The 16,712-nt window shown below is 42.8% G+C and overlaps 1 long non-coding RNA gene across 1 annotated transcript; it reads left to right on the top strand.

Moving 5' to 3' along the window:
- The first annotated feature begins 6,745 nt into the window (after positions 1–6,745).
- LOC128351718 (uncharacterized) lies at positions 6,746–12,111 on the top strand. The gene is made up of 3 exons (XR_008320001.1): positions 6,746–6,807; positions 10,765–10,798; positions 11,755–12,111. It is a non-coding gene; the product is annotated as an uncharacterized LOC128351718 (long non-coding RNA).
- Positions 12,112–16,712: the final 4,601 nt, after the last annotated feature.

The raw sequence follows: 16,712 nt of genomic DNA, 5'->3' as shown, positions 1-16,712 counted from the left end.
TCCTCAGCTCATGAGTGGCATCCTTCCCACCCACACTGGAGCACAGTGTGAGATCTTGCTGATTGTCCTTTTGGGCGTTGGGTAGGACATTTTTGGCCTTCCATTGAATTGCCTTGAATTTCAGGGGTCTTCTTTTTCCTACCTCACATGCTGCCCATTGTTAGATTTCCCTGGCCACAACTGGGAGATACAGTGTGGGTCGGCAGATGCCTAGGTCAGCTTCAGTGGCAGCCTGTGATTGTGCTGCTAGGGGGGCAGCGGGAGGAACCTTGAAGAGTAAATTAATTTGGTGCTTACCTCCATTCCTGCCGCACCTGAATGCTGTTTGGTGAAACAGCATGCCACCCAGCAGCCCCTGCAGCGGGGAATCGCCTCCACCACTCACCTGGCCACTGGTGAGGGCTCAGCTCTGTGTAAGCCAGGTGAGTGACGGAGGTGATTCTCCATCGCAGGGGCTGCTGGGCAGCATGCTGCTTTGCCAAACAACGTTCAGGTGCGGCAGGAGCAGAGGTAAGCACTGTATTCATTTACTCTTCAAGGTGCCTCCTGCCACCCACCCAGGGCCGCCACTGGTCAGCCGCCTCTGGTCAGCTTAATAATGAGCACCCTAATGTTCATGTTTGGCATAAGAAGGGGTTCTAGTCATTCCCTAAAGGTTTTACAGCTCAGGGAATTCTGACTGGGACTTCTCTATTTGGGGTGGTGCAGCAGGGCATCATCAGCCTTAAAGGCTGCACAGCTTAGGGCAGTGATGCTTCCTGCCGATATCTTGACCTGATTGGATCAGCTAAGAAGAGTAGCAATCAGCCTCAGGGTTGCGATGGTGCTCTGAGACAGAGGTCAGAATGCAGGCTAGGGGCTTACAGCTGGCCTATTCCATTATTTATAGTACACACATTGTAGCAGGGGTGTGCAGCACCAATCTTCTTTCTGCCTTCCAGTTCGATGCCTCATGTCTTCATTAGTGTAGGGCAAAAACTAAATTTCCTGACATTTCATATATCTAGAACATACAGAAGCTTCATCCTTTATGTGTGAAAGAAATGTAAGTGGTGGATACATTGTGTTGCATCCAGACTAGTCTTGTAAGGATGTAGAATTGTAAATTCAGACGGGTTTACTTAATGCTGATGGAAAGAGCTCTGAATCACAAAGTGGAAATGTACCTATTGAATATGTTGAAGAGTCAAATGTTCAGCCTTGTTGCTAATGTCATTTTCTTTCCAACTAATTGGATAGAGAATCTGGTAACTTGACATACAGCAAGCTGAAATTTGTATATTGTATACATGAAGCTGTATAATTATACTTAAACAGTTATTGCCCTCTTCCAGTGTGTAATGCTAAGGTCTTTGTTCTTTCTTATCAAAATGTTTTTAAAAATGAAGTTGGTGGCTGACATCCAGACTAGCACTGCACTGTTGCAACAGAGCCTTGCTTCTAGAATAATGCCGCCCCAAAGTGCAAGAAGGGGAAGAGACAATTTGACAATCTCTTCTTCCCCCTGAAGTCCACTGTGCTTCATGAAAATATGTCCCTGAGGGTCACACAACCCAATGTTAGGGAACATTTCATATTTTATTATGTTTTGCTACTTATCAGGAAGCTCAAGGAGTAGCTTGTGCCGCCTCACAAATGCACTTAGACATTGAAAGAACAACTCTCTGGTTTAGAGCTTAATTAAATGCTTGCAACAAAACTCCAGTTGCTGCTTTTGTTACAGAAAAGTTGTTTTGGTGTGAGGAGGCATTTGAAGCAGAGAAGTGGTGGGAGCATGGAGGGTGATTAGCTCCTTTCCTATAGTTAAGGAGCTAATCATATAGAAGACATTCTAGGAAATGTTTACCCATTTAAAAAATGGGCCACACAGAGGCCAAGACTAGTTCCAATCCTGATCAATGAACCCCTGACAGGTAATTCAGCAAATTCAGAACAAAAGAAAGATGACACATCATCACAAATTGGGGCTGTTCAAACAACCAGCATTTTTGGAGTAGGAGGCAGGAATGTGCATGGAACCGGCAGGGGCCCGTTCGATGAAGGGAGGGTGTCTGCCTTTAAGGGCAGGGGAGGGTGCACTGGTGTGTCGAATAGTTCCAGTTACTTCCGGTAAAATGGGCAGCAGGGCGGTACGCTGCTGCCCTGATGGACTTTTAGGATACCGAGCACCAGTGGGAAAATGCAATGCAGGGTGGTAAGTGCACCCTCCCCCACCCTTAAAGGCAGACACACACCCTAGCAGTGAACCTTCAAACCCCGCAGTGTTCGAACCTGTTCGGAGGCCCGTAAAAAGGCATCCAAACATGTTCATGCAGATCCCTAGTAGGAGGCTGTAAACACAGATATACAGACTAATGTGGATACACGGAAATCCTGCCAACTATCCCCTGCCAATATGCAGGGCCAAACTCTTGTACCCAGATCTTATCTGAGGTAGGTGGTAAATAGCTGCTACCAGCGTGGTGTAGTAGTTAGTGTGCTGGACTAGGACTAGGGAGACCCAAGTTCAAATCCCCATTCAGCCATGATACTTGCTGGGTGACTCTGAGCCAGTCACTTCTCTCTCAGTCTAACCTACTTCACAGGGTTGTTGTGAGGAGAAACTTAAGTATGTAGTACACCGCTCTGGGCTCCTTGGAGAAAGGGTGGGATATAAGATAAAATAATAAATACCTTGGAGTCATGAGTATTGGTCTTGAGGGTGCTTGCACCATTTTTAGCAGCTCCCAGCAGTCAGCCATCATTTTTATCAGAGAGTTCCAAGGCTAGAGGGACCAAGCAGAGGAGATCTGCTTGTGCAATGAGGGCTGCCTCTCTACTGGTAGTGCAATGCATTGTTGGATACTTGGAGGTCCCAGCTTTCAATCTGAACTACGGGCCAGCAGCTGCCTCGATCACCTGAGTGCTGGGCTTGCAGAATACAACAGAGGCTCTGTCCACAGCAGGGTAGGACATCTTCCAATGCCTCAACCACACCCATATGGTTGTATGAACAAGCCTACTCTTGTATATGACCATGGAATTAATTATGTAGGGAACATTCTAGAAAATATTTAGTCTTTTTTTTTTTTTTTTGAGAGAGAGAGAGAGAGAGAGAGAGAATGAAAATACTGAAACTGACTTGCCCAGCCAAGTCCATGAATCCATGGCAAAACACTCCTAAGTACAATCCTTGGATGTTTCATGCATCAGGATGGGATTATCTTCTGCTATTTCTTAGCAGCTACCCAGTACTTTCCTGAGTATTCCCTTCCTCATTGCCTCTTGCTCATCACCACTATCACACAGTTGGCTGAGTGTGAGCCATTGGCATCCCCTTGCTGGCACAGATAGGCAAGGTAAGGTAACAATATTCTAAAGTAAGTGCCTGCAATGTTCAGAAAGAGAATCTCTATCGAGCACTGTTAGGGCCAATATAGATGTGCTGTTAGTCATTTCACTATCCCTGACATTCGTGCTTTTTCATTTGAAAATAGCATATGGGATGAGGCAGATCTAGATCCAGATCAGGACGAGGATGCAGGAAATAGCCCCTTCCCCTTTGCCACACTCCTGAACCATATACAAACAAATAGCAGTCTGTTGTGAGATAGGAGGAAAAGGTTGTGGGCAGGGGGAGATAATAACCCATCCTCTCCTGTGCCAGCGACCTGATCTGGTTCAGGCCCATCACAACTTGTAGAATCATATGTGCTACTGACACAAGGAAAAGAAGAAGAAACTTTCATTGGAGCAAATAGGAGCCTTTTTTCATGTGTAAATCACAGATATCTTGATCCATGCCAAGATGGTATGCTAAGGTGAAAGTTTCCTCATCCCACCATGGTCCCAATTCAGATCACTCTCCCTCTCTCTCCCACAAGCCCACACAAACTATATAGAGAAGAAAAGGCAAGCCTGCCAGAACTCATTGTGTGATTAGTTGTGTAATCACACTAATTGGGTGATTGCATGTAGTTTGGCCCTTAAGCACAGGTAAAACACACAAACAAAAGGTATAGGTCCTAGAAGCAAAAGAGAGACAGAAAGCACTGGTAGTGATACAGAAAAGAGACAATCATATAGAGTGAGAGAACATAAGAATAGCCCTGCTGGATGAGGCCCAAGGCCTATCTAGTCCAGCATTCCGTTTCACACAGTGGCCCACCAGATGCCTCTGAGAAGGCCACAGGCAAGAGCTGAGGGCATGCCTTCTTTTCTGCTGTTGCTTCCCTGCAATGGGTATTTAGAAGCATTTTGCCTCTTTGGCTGAAGGCCGCCTATAGCCTTCAGACTAATAGCCATTGTCCTCCATGAATTCATCTAAGCCTTTTTAAAGCCATCCAGGCTGGTGGCTGTCACCACATCTTGTGACAGAATTCCATAATATTTATTTTATTTATGTATTCGATTTCTATACCGCCCTTCCAAAAATGGATCAGGGCAGTTTACACAAAGAAATAATAAATAAATAAGATGGATCCCGGTCCCCGAAGGGCTCACAATCTAAAAAGAAACATAAGACAGAAACCAGCAACAGCCACTGGAGGTGCATTGTGTGAAAAAGTTCTTCCTTTTGTCAGTCCTAAATTTCTTGGCAATTGTTCAAGATGATGACCCCTGGTTCTAGTGTTACATGAAAGGGAGAAAAAATTCTCTTTATCCACTCTCTCCATTCCATGCATAATGTTACAGACATCTATCATGCCTTCCCTTAGTCACCTCCTTTCCAAAGTAAAGTGCCCCAGGAGCTGTAGCCTCACCTCTTAAGGAAGGTGCTCCAGGCCCCTGATCATCTTGGTTGCCCTCTTCTGCACCTTCTCCAGTTCTATGATGTCCTTTTTAAGCTATGGTGACCAGAACTGTACACAGTAATCCAAATGTGGATGCAGCAAAGATTTGTATAAGGGCATTGTAATATTAGCAGTTTTATTTTCAATCCCCCTCCAAATGATTCCAAGAATGGAACTGGCCTTTTCTGCAGCTTCCACACATCGTGTTGACACTTTCAATGAGTTGTCCACCATGAACACAAGATCTCTCTTCTTGTCAGTCACCAACAGCTCAGACTCCATAAGTGTATATGTGAAGTTGGGGTTTTTGCCCCAAAATGTATCACTTTACACTTGCTAACATTAATCCTTATTTGCCTTTTGTTGCCCATTCCCCCAGTTTGGAGAGATCCTTTTGGAGCAATCACTAGTCTCAGTACATATCCGTGGGGGACCCCACTTCTTACTACCTCAGTTTAGAGAACTGTCAATTAATACCTATCCTCTGTTTCCTGTCCTTCAACCAGTTACCAATCCACACATGAACCTGTCTCCATATCCCATGACTACTAAGTTTTTTCAAGAGACTTTGATGAGGAACTTTGTCAAAAGCTTTTTGCATGTCCAAATATACTATGTCAAATGGATCACCTTTATCCATACACCTATAGACAAACTCAAAGAACAACAAAAGGATGGCAAGATTTATCTTAGCAGAAACCATGCTGGTTCTACTTTTAAAAGTTCCCCTCTCACCACTGACCCAGCCACCCTTTAGAAGATTTTTCAAGGATTCCTAACCCTTATGCTAGTCAAGGGGAATCCTTACTGGATTCCCCTTGAAAACCATAGCCCCTCAATCCCAAACTGGTTTGCCATGTACCATGCTCAGGTTGGTTCAGTTTGAGTTGAACCAGTTTGGGATCAAATGGTTCGTGCACACCCCTACTGCCTAACAGCCCATCTAGACACCATGTGACATCTGCAACCTTCACACCAGGCAAGTCACTGTGCAGTCTACAGGTGGTTCACAGACCCATCTCTCTGTACCCCTAATGATCAAATTGCCTACTACTAGGATGCCCCCCCCCAGAAGAATATCACAGAAGTGCACAGCTGGTGCTGAGAGGGCATTACACAGCACACAGGGATTTGAACAGTCTGACAAACAACCACACACAAAAACAGGGCAGGGAAGAAACTCACTGCTGAGGGTTGAGGCTTGTCCACTATCTCCCACTTTGCCCCAACACATCTCCTCCACTAAAGGCCCCACCACACTGTTCTAATATCTCAGGGGTGGAGGGAAGGTGATTCATTGTGCCTCTGCTTTCTTCTCCTCCTCCTCACTGCTGGTTACTCACCACCTCCCCACAGTTATATATGAGCAAGCCATAAGCTCCACCTTACTGCCTGGCCACTAACTGCTTGTGAGAATCAGAGATTAGAGAGAAGTGCCAGATTTTTGAATTTCATATGCACACACTAACACTATCATATGTTGATCTTCCCTTAACCACTACACAGCATATGTAGTGGGTGCATGCATACAGAAAGCATAGATAGATAGATAGATAGATAAAGATTAGATAGAAACTGTCCAATAAGAAAAAAACCCTGATCTATCTTCTTCCTGATTGTGGCAACCTTGGCAAGCAGAAAGTCAACATGAGGTAGCCAAAGTCATTTTGCACTGCAGATGGGGGAAGTAAGGGGATGGGGTGGTATACTTACATGCTCCATTACATAAAGACCTTCCAACAAATACAGAACTTTCCTCTTACAGGCTCTCCTTGAACCTTTTTAGATTAATTGATTGATTTAATCCTGCTTTTCATAACCACCACCATTAAGTGGTTTAGAGACATGGATACTCATGCTTCAGGTTACCATTTGGGAAAGGGGACAGGTCTTCTGTACCTTTAAGAGATGCATAGGAGAGGGAATTTCAGCAGGTGCAGCTTTTCTTTCCCCTGAATGATAAGATGCACCTGCTGAGATTCCCTTGTCTGTGCATCTCTTGAAGGTACAGGAGACCTGATCCCTTTCCTATATGGTAAGCCTTCCCATGCTCCTTGCCCACATGTTTGAAATGGCTGGCCTGAATATTCCCCAAACTGGCTCATAGTATGACTTAAGATGCATGGCAGCTCATCATGGTCTCCATAAATCAGGTTTTGCATACCTGTGGATGGTTGAAAAAATGGAGAAGGGGGGAAGTGGCAGTCAGGGAGTTGTCTGATAGGCCATAGCATATGGATGGTGAGTCACATTCAGCTTTGGCGGGGGGTGGGGTGGTGGTGGTGGTGGTGGTTCTTATGTTGTGCAGGCCTGAATCATACATATGGCCAGATTGGAACGTCTTGCTGAACACTTAAAAAAATTAAGAGGAGTTTGACAGGAGCAAGCTAAGTCTTCAGCTGTATCCCACTAGGGGTTAGAAAAGTGTGGGGTGTCGACAGTATAGTGAATCTGCTCTGTGACAATGACTGGTTCATGACTAATGATCTTTGTTGGAAAGACTCCTACAAGAGGCTTACTGAGAGTTCATAATGAGGGAATGGAGAAGTTTCAGTGAAGGAGTGAGAGCAGGAGTGGGCTGTAAGCTTCAGGCCAGAAAGTCTAAATACTATGTATAGTATAGAATATACTGCTCCATAGAACAGAAGCATTAGTTTTTCAGCATTATACTTCTTTGACATTTTGATTTGACATCTCTATCCAAAACTGAAAATTGCAGGGAAAACATTTGTTTCCCTCAACTGACAAGATAAAAACAGTTTAGGTTTTGCATTTCCTAGCCCAAACACTAGCATAATCCATTATTATAACGAATGATATATAGGAGGTAATGAGATAGTACTCTAGCAGTAAATGCTGGCTGATTATAGACTTGAATTGAATGGCATAATCAAAAGAAAAATGCATGCTACTGGGAAAAAAAAGAAAACAGAGCATTAGTTCCCTTATGCCACATTGAACTGAGGACATTTTCTGATCTGATATGTCATGTGCAACTTGCAAAATTGGCCCTGACATGCTTAATTGTACTTATTAATATGCTAGAATGCTTCCAACTGGTGATAATTTGAACATAAGAAGCCAGATATGTTTGGTCAGCTACTGAATTCGCAGCATTCCAGTTTGGTGCCATGATTTGGACATGGCAAACTGTACTGAAATTAGATTAAATCAGCTTTTGGTCTCTACAGTGATGTGAATGCATGGTTTCTGCTGTTCTTATTTCAATCTAAGCACCAGAACCCATCCTATAGTATCGTTGGAAGAAAATATGGGGAAATATTGTGATGTACTGCAGAGCACCACAAAGGCACATAAATATCACTTTCAGCATTTCCCTCTTTTAAGAAAAGGTCTGGAATTACTTTTGAGGGCGCAGGTAGCAAGTGATAAGCCATATAAAGGAGGCCTTTAATTTAGACATGATAGACACTGTGAGGAGAAGTAAGATCATGCTAGTTGTTAACAACCATCTGAGTGAAACTAATGTTTCTCACAGTGTCTCACAGTTTGCTCCATAGTGTAGGATCTCTATTAGAATTACAATTTTTTTCTGTGAACAAGCTGGATGACTACGTACAGAAGGTCAAGGGACCACTCCCCAGTGCCATATTCTACAGGACATTATCATCAGATCCCACTGAGAATAACCAGAAGGAGGACTGTGGAGAAATTTATCCAAACTGGAAATTCTCTCCATATTTCAGAATGAATAACACAACTTGATGAAGGATTTTCTAACAGATAATCCCCCCCCACCCACATACAATGAACATATCAGAGGGAAACAGAAGCATACCAGGTACACCCCCACGATCTATATACAAGTGAACCTTGGTATCTGTGGGGGTTCCCTTTTCTACTACTACCACAGATACAGAAACAGTGGATACCGAGACATTAAGTCAATGGGACTGGGGGGTTAGGTTCCTGGAGGCTCAAAAATTGTGGGGGAAACAGGGAAAACATTTAAAAGAGCAAAATAAAGTGCCCTACCATGCTCCACAGGCCTTCAGCAGACCAATGATGCTCCACCCTCAAGTCCCAAAGTTTTTCTACAAAAGAATCATGGGGGGGGTGCTGTTTTTATTTCAAATGAGCCACAAAATGGTTCCTCTGACAACATTTCCAGCCATCCCGAAACTGCAAATACATGGGTTTTGACCCTTCCGTATCCACAGATAATGAGGCCAAGTAACAATCGGTGGACTGTGGATACATGAAACCGTGAATAGCGGAACCGCGTATAGCAAGGTCCACCTGTATGTACCCTCTGGCCATGCCCCTGGGCAGCCATTTGTTCAGTGTTCACCAGAACAGACCATACAACAGAAATACAATCACAGGGTCAGGACTCTGCATCAAATCCAGATAACAACCCATGTATTAATATAACACTTCATACATCTGATGAACCAGATTGTAGTCCACAAACGCTCATGCTACAATACATGTGTTAGTCTTTAAGGTGCCACAAGTCTCTTTGTTGTTTATGGCCAAAATGGTAACAACATAAAGTTCTGCAGACTCTTATAGCCATGGTCTGAGGCATTACCATCAGAAGGCTTCCTCATTCTATGTCAGGAGTGGGCAGCAATTCACACAATCCTCCTTTGTCATGATGGTTTTGTGACCATCAGAGCTGAAAGTAGAGCAGAAAGGTCCTGTGATCACGATCCCCTAAATGGTTTGGGCCAATTTAGCTGAAGGAGTCCCTTGTTCCACATGAAGCTGCCTGCACCATCATCAATTGTGCTTCTTCTTGTGTGCCCACAAGAAGAAGAAAGGGAAAGAACCCTTTCTCAGTTAACCATGTCAACAAAGCTTCTACCCTCAGGCAGATTCTCTGATATGTTTACAACTATCCAGAGCCATCTGGATATGGCTGCACACAAATGGCTTACTCTGCAGAACAGCATCTATGCAATTCAGACTATGCTATCTTTGTAATATCTGTAGCAGGCCCATGCTGTTCATTCTTAGGAAAGTATGCATTAAGATTTATTTCCCTCCATTTCTAATATTGACTGTGTGCTATGTCTCTTCCTACACCAGCCTATTTCACATTCATATCCCATAGCAACTTCCCTATGACACACACTGAGTTATTTATCTTCATTCTGTGGGCTGAAATCTAATGTGACTCCTTTGTCTATGCTCTCTAATGCAGCTTGACCAAGCTGGCTGCAAGTTAACTAGTAGATCAAATGAGGAAGCCTTGAGGTTTCATTAAAAGTATTTTACATGGAAAGAAAAGTGGGGTGGAGGGGAGAGAGAGAGAGAGAGAGAGAGAGAGAGAGAGAGAGAGAGAGAGAGAGAGATCTCGATCAGTTAATAATCCTCTAAATATTCAGAAAGAGAAGATGTGAGGGCCAGTATGCAGGGGCATAGCTAGGGAAGAGGGGGCCCATGTTCATCTCTCTCTCTCTGCTGGCTGCCCAGAGTGAGGGAGAAAATGAAGAAAATAGGTAGTGTTGGAACTGGAAGGCCCTCAGGAGTTGCAGGGGGAGGTGGGGGAGGTTCTTTGAACCTTTTTTCTAAATTATAGCTACACCCTTGCCAGTGTGGCCCAGAGAACCATGTCAGATCTGAAGAACTGGCAGTGAGATCCTAAATATGTTTATTTAAAAGTAAATTCTACTGAAATAAATGGAATTCACTCCCTAATGAGTGCATTTAGCACTGTCAATGTGTATATTAGGGCTGTACAATGACAGCCCCCCAACTATTGTTGGACTGCAACTCTCATCATCCTCAGCCACTGTGGCCAACAGTCAGGGATGATGGGAGTTGTAGTCAAACATCTGCAGGAGTCAAATGTTGTGCAGCCCTGGTATACCTGTACTATACATGATTCTTTTCAGTGGGGCTTCGTCCAGTCTGAGGTAAGTGGGGGCATTTGCTTACTGTATCCACAGTGGTTTTGTTTTGACAGATTCTGGAAGAGTTCCAGGCCAGGTTTTGCAATTGATGAATCTCTTTCTTTTCACAGGATGGATCTAGCAACATAGTAATGAAGAATTCTGGTAGGCCTCAGTTTGCATCCCTACTTTTATTGGGCATCTATCTATCTATCTATCTATCTATCTATCTATCTCTTTGCATTGGCTATCATTCTGCATATTCCTGCATATTAAGAAGTATACTGCTGTGCTCACAAAAGAGTCCATAGCCAGCTTGGAAAATCTATCTGTTTGAACGTAAGATCTTTTCAGCATCCTATATTTTCATCCAAGCTCTTTTCAGTTCTCTCATCATTTCACATTCTCAGCTGTGTAATTAATTTTTAGGCCATTTCAGTAGCATTAATGCTAACATTCATTATGGCCTCCTTAAATGGCCTATAATGATTTTTAAAATTAATTAATACCTTTTTTCGTAATGTCTTTTTATATCCCCATTTCCCTTTTTTATAAGTGTGTCTTTTTAATACTGTCTACTCAACCCAGTATTGCACTCAAAACAATTATAGCATTTTAGAGTACTTTTAGAAAGAAAATTCTTATTCTCCTATTATTATCCTGAAAAGGCTGGTTAATGAAGTACAACAGAAAGGTATTTTACATGTCAAATAAAAATACAGAAAAATTATGGGCCTAATATTGGCCACAAACAGAAGGATAGCTTCTTCTGGAAACTATAGCATTGATAAAATCATTCTTGCAATGTTAAGATGGATGTGAAGTCATGAATGCCATTTCAGAAGACAAGGGAGCAGTCACCCTCTCAGATATTCTAGACCACAAGTGTGAAGCATAAAAAAAACCCACCCCAGCAAATTTATCTTTTACATGTATACCTATACTTCTTATAACATAGAGCTTAAAGCAACATACATGGCATTTTCAAGGAGTCTCCCATCCAGATGCTGGACGTAGGTGTGCTTTGCTTCATCAAGGCAGTTGGATCATGCACTCTCACTATCCCCTGAGGCCCAAGTGTCTTGCTTTTTAAATAAGTTAATCTACACTTGTTTTTGTAGGTTAACATTTTTAAATTTAAAAGAGTTGCCTGGGTACTGCAGAAGAAAGAGAAGGCCCCTCTGGTCTTTTCCATCAACCAGAAGGCTAAGATCTACTGGGAGATTGTACCCCCTGACTTCTGAATAGAACATTGTGGCCTGATTACATCCATCAGCCAAGGAAGGAACAGCTATCGTAAGCCTGTCCCCCCACCACCTCCTCTCTGATCCAATTTCAAGTTGTTTGGGGCCTGCAGAAAGAAAGGGAAGCTCCCTCTTATTTCTGTTTTAATTGTAATTTTTAAAATGCTATGTTAGCCATGGTTGTTGCAAATGGTGGGGTATAAATTGAATAAATACATACATAAATTTGATAAACATGGATATACTACAGAGCATTCTTTTGAATCTTGATCGGGGAGAAGATGATTCACATCAGTGGTCAAAAGCCTTCTCTTAACAATAAAATTACAGTGGTAATGTATTCTTCCGTGCCCACTCTTCACTTCCCTGAGCAATGAGAAGTTCCAGTAGTGCATCACTACTCACACTCTGGCTTCTTTTAAAGCAGGGTTTCTCAACGTGTGGGTCCCCAGATGTTATTGGACTTCAACTCCCATAATCCCCAGCCACAGTGGCCTTTGCTTGGGAATTTTGGGAGTTGAAGTCCAATTACATCTGGGGACCCACACGTTGAGAATCCCTGTTTTAAAGGAAAGCTCACTGGACACTTATGGTGTCTTTGTAATATTTGGCTTCTTTACATATGTACACATATTTGGCTTCTTTACATATGTACACATTGAGCATTATATGGAGTTAAAATAAAACAAATCAGCAGCAGAATACATCAGTTCCCAGAGAGCAAACCTTCAGTTCTCCCCTAACCTCTCCATTCTATACTTTCCAAAACTCATGGATTTCCCCCCACCCCATCTCACATCTAGAAGCTACCTGAAGCTGCTGTTTCTTTTCACTGACCAATCACACATCTGGCTGAGGGAGGGAAGGAAATATGAGTTACCTACATGTGGTCGCCAGGAGTCGCTTGAGAGCACAACTTCACCTTTACCTTACACTTTTACATCAACATTTCCCATCAGATAAAAGTGAGTAGTGGACACCTTACAAGACCTGTTGATAGCTTCTCCTCCTCTTCTTCCTCTTCCCCTTCCCCTTCTAATGCTTTGGTCTTCTGGCCTATGTTTATTAGCTAGTGATTTGTAGGCCACCTAACATTCAACAAAATGGGTATGCCTACCCTAACAGAAGGGTAGGCCACCTAACATTCCTAATCATAACATCAAATGTATGTTGTTGGGTGTAATTTACAAGAAAGATTTGATATTTTACTAAATAAATAAATTGCAAAAAAGGAGTCTACTTTATGAACATTTTTTATGCTTTTAATATGTAATAAGAACCCACATACAAACAAATCAAGGATTACTGATGTGTGACTACTTTTTAATCCCACATGACAATGACTACTATTATGTTTCTGATGACAATAATTACTACTACTACTACTACTACTAAATAGATAAATCTCCCAAGTAACCAACACATGTGGCCTGAAACCTGTGTTTTGGGGTTTTTTTCTGAGTTTATCAGAAATAATAAACGTATTTGAAAAATTAAGGTTTGAAGTAGTTGACAGTGAATGTGGAAGATAATTATGGATGTCAGTTATGATTACTGATGGCATCAAAGACTAGAATTGTGGAATTTGAAAATGGACTTCTGTAGACCAGTTCAGAAACCCTGAGTCTGATCAGGGGACCAAGCTTAAACTGTCCCTGAATTTTGGGTCTGGAATACATTCATCCTAGTGCCACTTTTCCTTGTCTGAGCTGCTCTTTCTTATTCAAAGTTACCATTTGATTGGACTCACTGCATGACATCCATAAGACCTACAGTGCTGTCTTTAGTGCAGGTGTCCATGGGAGATATAGTCCCCATGGTTCCTGGTGTCCTGTAGGGTTTTCCATGATCCATCTTTCATGGATATGTGCACCTGGAATGCTGCTGTGCATGTTCATGACATAATCCCAGATGAAAGGATCCATAGCACATATAACTCCTATGAATGCTTATGAACTTACTAGGACATCTACCAGGACTTCAGGGGAACTACTTGCATGTGAAAATCTGCCTCCTCAGAACTAAATGAGCCAGGTCTCACAATCAGTGAGAACCGGTTTTTGTTAGTGCGCGGGGAGAGTGGGCTAAGCCCACTCTCCCAGCACACGGTGCGGAGGTAGCCCTGGGCAGCTGGATCAGCTGCCCACATGATTGCCAGCTCCATGACGGAGCCGGCGGGGGCTGGGGGGAGCAGGGGCCGCGCGGCCCCTGGAAGCCCCAGTATGCCCTGCGCGATCGCACAGGGAATACTGGGGAGACCCCCGGAGCCAGAAGGTGGCTTTTCACCTCCCCTCCAGGGGTCTACTCATGAGTAGCCATGGTGCAGTGCCACGCCATGGCTATTCACGATTAAGTAGCCCGGGTTTACAGAGCGCTCGCTCCGCAAACCCAGGCTATGGGGAGGGCTACAGGAGCGGGTTACCCGCTCTAGAACCACCGGGCTGGCAGCCGAGCCTGGTGGTTCTCATGATTAGGAAAAATTGGGCTAGGCTCTCCTAGCCCGATTTTTGATAATTGTGAGAATTGCCCCAATGTCTAAAAAAAGTGACGCCTTCCTATTGCAAGTAGGCCTTTTCAGCTGCAGACGATGAAAGAACAGCAGCAGCTTCTGTGTCAGCAGAAACTTCAGGTAGTCACCCGAATGCAAGAGCAAGTTACATTGCAAAAGATACCTGGGGCCTAAATGGTGATATAATGGTGAATATGTGAAGCATCATGTATGGCTCAAGGCTTGCATGTCATAGTTTTTCTGCATGGTCTTCTCTGAGATTCAGGGTGCAAACTCTGTTTTCCCCAATCAAGCATTAGACCCATAGCCATTATCATTTTTGTCATTGGTAAGAGAATGACAGGTTTCAGACTGACACCTTGAGCTAGCCTAGATGACCTTGGTCTGTCGCTGAATTGATTAGTCCCAGCCTTAGGATGTTTCTACCACTTGAGCTTACATTCATCTGTATGCCAAAGTTTTGATAGAGCACTGAAAAACAGCAACACGCTGCAAAAATCTGTGCTGCTTCCTCAGTAGCAGATTATGAGAAAACAATTCAGAAAGATACAGAAAAACAGAATTTAGAATGCAAGACACATGCAGGAGAGGGGCGCATTCCATTCAGAGAAAAGAAGATTAATCGAATGCAGGATAGGTCTTAAAATATTTAAGGAGGACAAAGAATAGCTGCTCTCCTTCGGCACCAAGAAGGAAAGAGCTAAGACTTGAGAACAATAGATTTATATTAAGTGCAAGGAAAATGAGAAAACCTTCCTTTGGTAGAAGTGAAGAGGATAAATGTGTTGTGTAAATATAAGACCCAATGTAGACAGGAGGAAAATTTCCAGCGTAGTAAGCTGAGCCACCTGAAACTTTTTTTTTTTTTTGCAAATTAAATTTTTATTGATTTTGACAATATTCTTATTAACATTCACAACAAATAAACAAATAAGTACTTCCCGCTCAGACCTCTTTGTGAATCATCAACTATCAAATTTACCTTTGCTATAATAATGATTCAAAATATAGATTTACACCTTACAAGAGCCACCTGAAACTTAGTGTATATTAGGGATGTGCAAATTGTTTCGAGGTTGAATAGATTCTATTTCAATCTGGTTGACTCAAGTGATTCGAGCTTAAAACCTATCTGCTCTGTCACCCCTGGCCAAAATAGAACTCGAATCTTCCCAGATTCAATTTGAATTTATTTGAGTCAATTTTCTCTTTGTCATTGCCATTGTATCATGTCCCATGTGTTCCAACTACCACCCAAACCCCAAAGGAATCAGGCAAAGGGGTGATTTTTAAAAAGGAATTTTTGAGTTTGAAGTGATTTTATTTTTTCTGCTATAGGGAATAATGGGGATTCAAAGTTACTTTGAATTACTGCCCATGGGTAGTGCCAAGGTGGTCAAAAGTGGGTTGGGGGATAGGGCATATTGGGTGCCAACTAACCCCCAACTCGCATGCCGGTAGGGTACAGTTGTTTTTTAGGAATTTTTTGAACACTTAAAAAAATTCCTTAAAAAACCAACTGAGTACCCTACTGGCATGCGGGTTGGGGGTTAGTTGGCACTGAAAAACAGAAACATGCTGCAAAAATCTGTGCTGCTTCCTCAGTAGCAAATTATACGAAAATAATTCAAAAAGATACAGAAAAACAATTTAGAATGCAAGACACATGCGGAAGAGGGGTGCATTCCAGCCTTAGTCATAATACTTTGGTGTGTAATGACTTTTTATCATAATGAATCCCCATGAAGATTGATTACACATCAAAGAGTCTAAAAACTCAAAAAATCCTTAAAATGAACTGAATACCCCAGTGGCTTGTGGGTTGGGGGATCATTGGTACATGGGATGCTACTAATTCCCCCCAACCAACAAGCCAGTGGGGTACTCAGTTTCATTTTTTAGGAATTTTTGAGTTTTTAGACTCTTTGTTGTGTAATGAATCTTCATAGGGATTCATTACAATAAAAAGTCATAATACACCAAATAGTCTAAAATTCCTAAAAAAATAAACTAAGCACCCCACTGATTTGCAGGCTGTGTGTGTGTTTGGGTGTGGGGGTAGTTGGCACCCAATGTGCCCTAACCTCCAACCCACTTTGGACCACCTTGGTGCTACCCATAGGGAGTAATGGGGCCACTTTGAATCCCCATTAATCCCTATGGCAGAAAAAATGAAACCACTCAATTTTTAAAAAATCATTAAAATATCACCCCTTTGCCAAATTCCTTTGGGGGTTGGGTGTTAGTTGCCACCCATTGGGCATTACCAACCTACCCACTCTGGTGCCTCCTGAGCCCCAATTCAAATTGATTCTGGGCTGATTTG

Source organism: Hemicordylus capensis, chromosome 3, assembly GCF_027244095.1.
Source record: "Hemicordylus capensis ecotype Gifberg chromosome 3, rHemCap1.1.pri, whole genome shotgun sequence".
Taxonomy (NCBI): domain Eukaryota; kingdom Metazoa; phylum Chordata; class Lepidosauria; order Squamata; family Cordylidae; genus Hemicordylus; species Hemicordylus capensis.
This window is presented reverse-complemented; position numbering and strand designations above follow the sequence as displayed.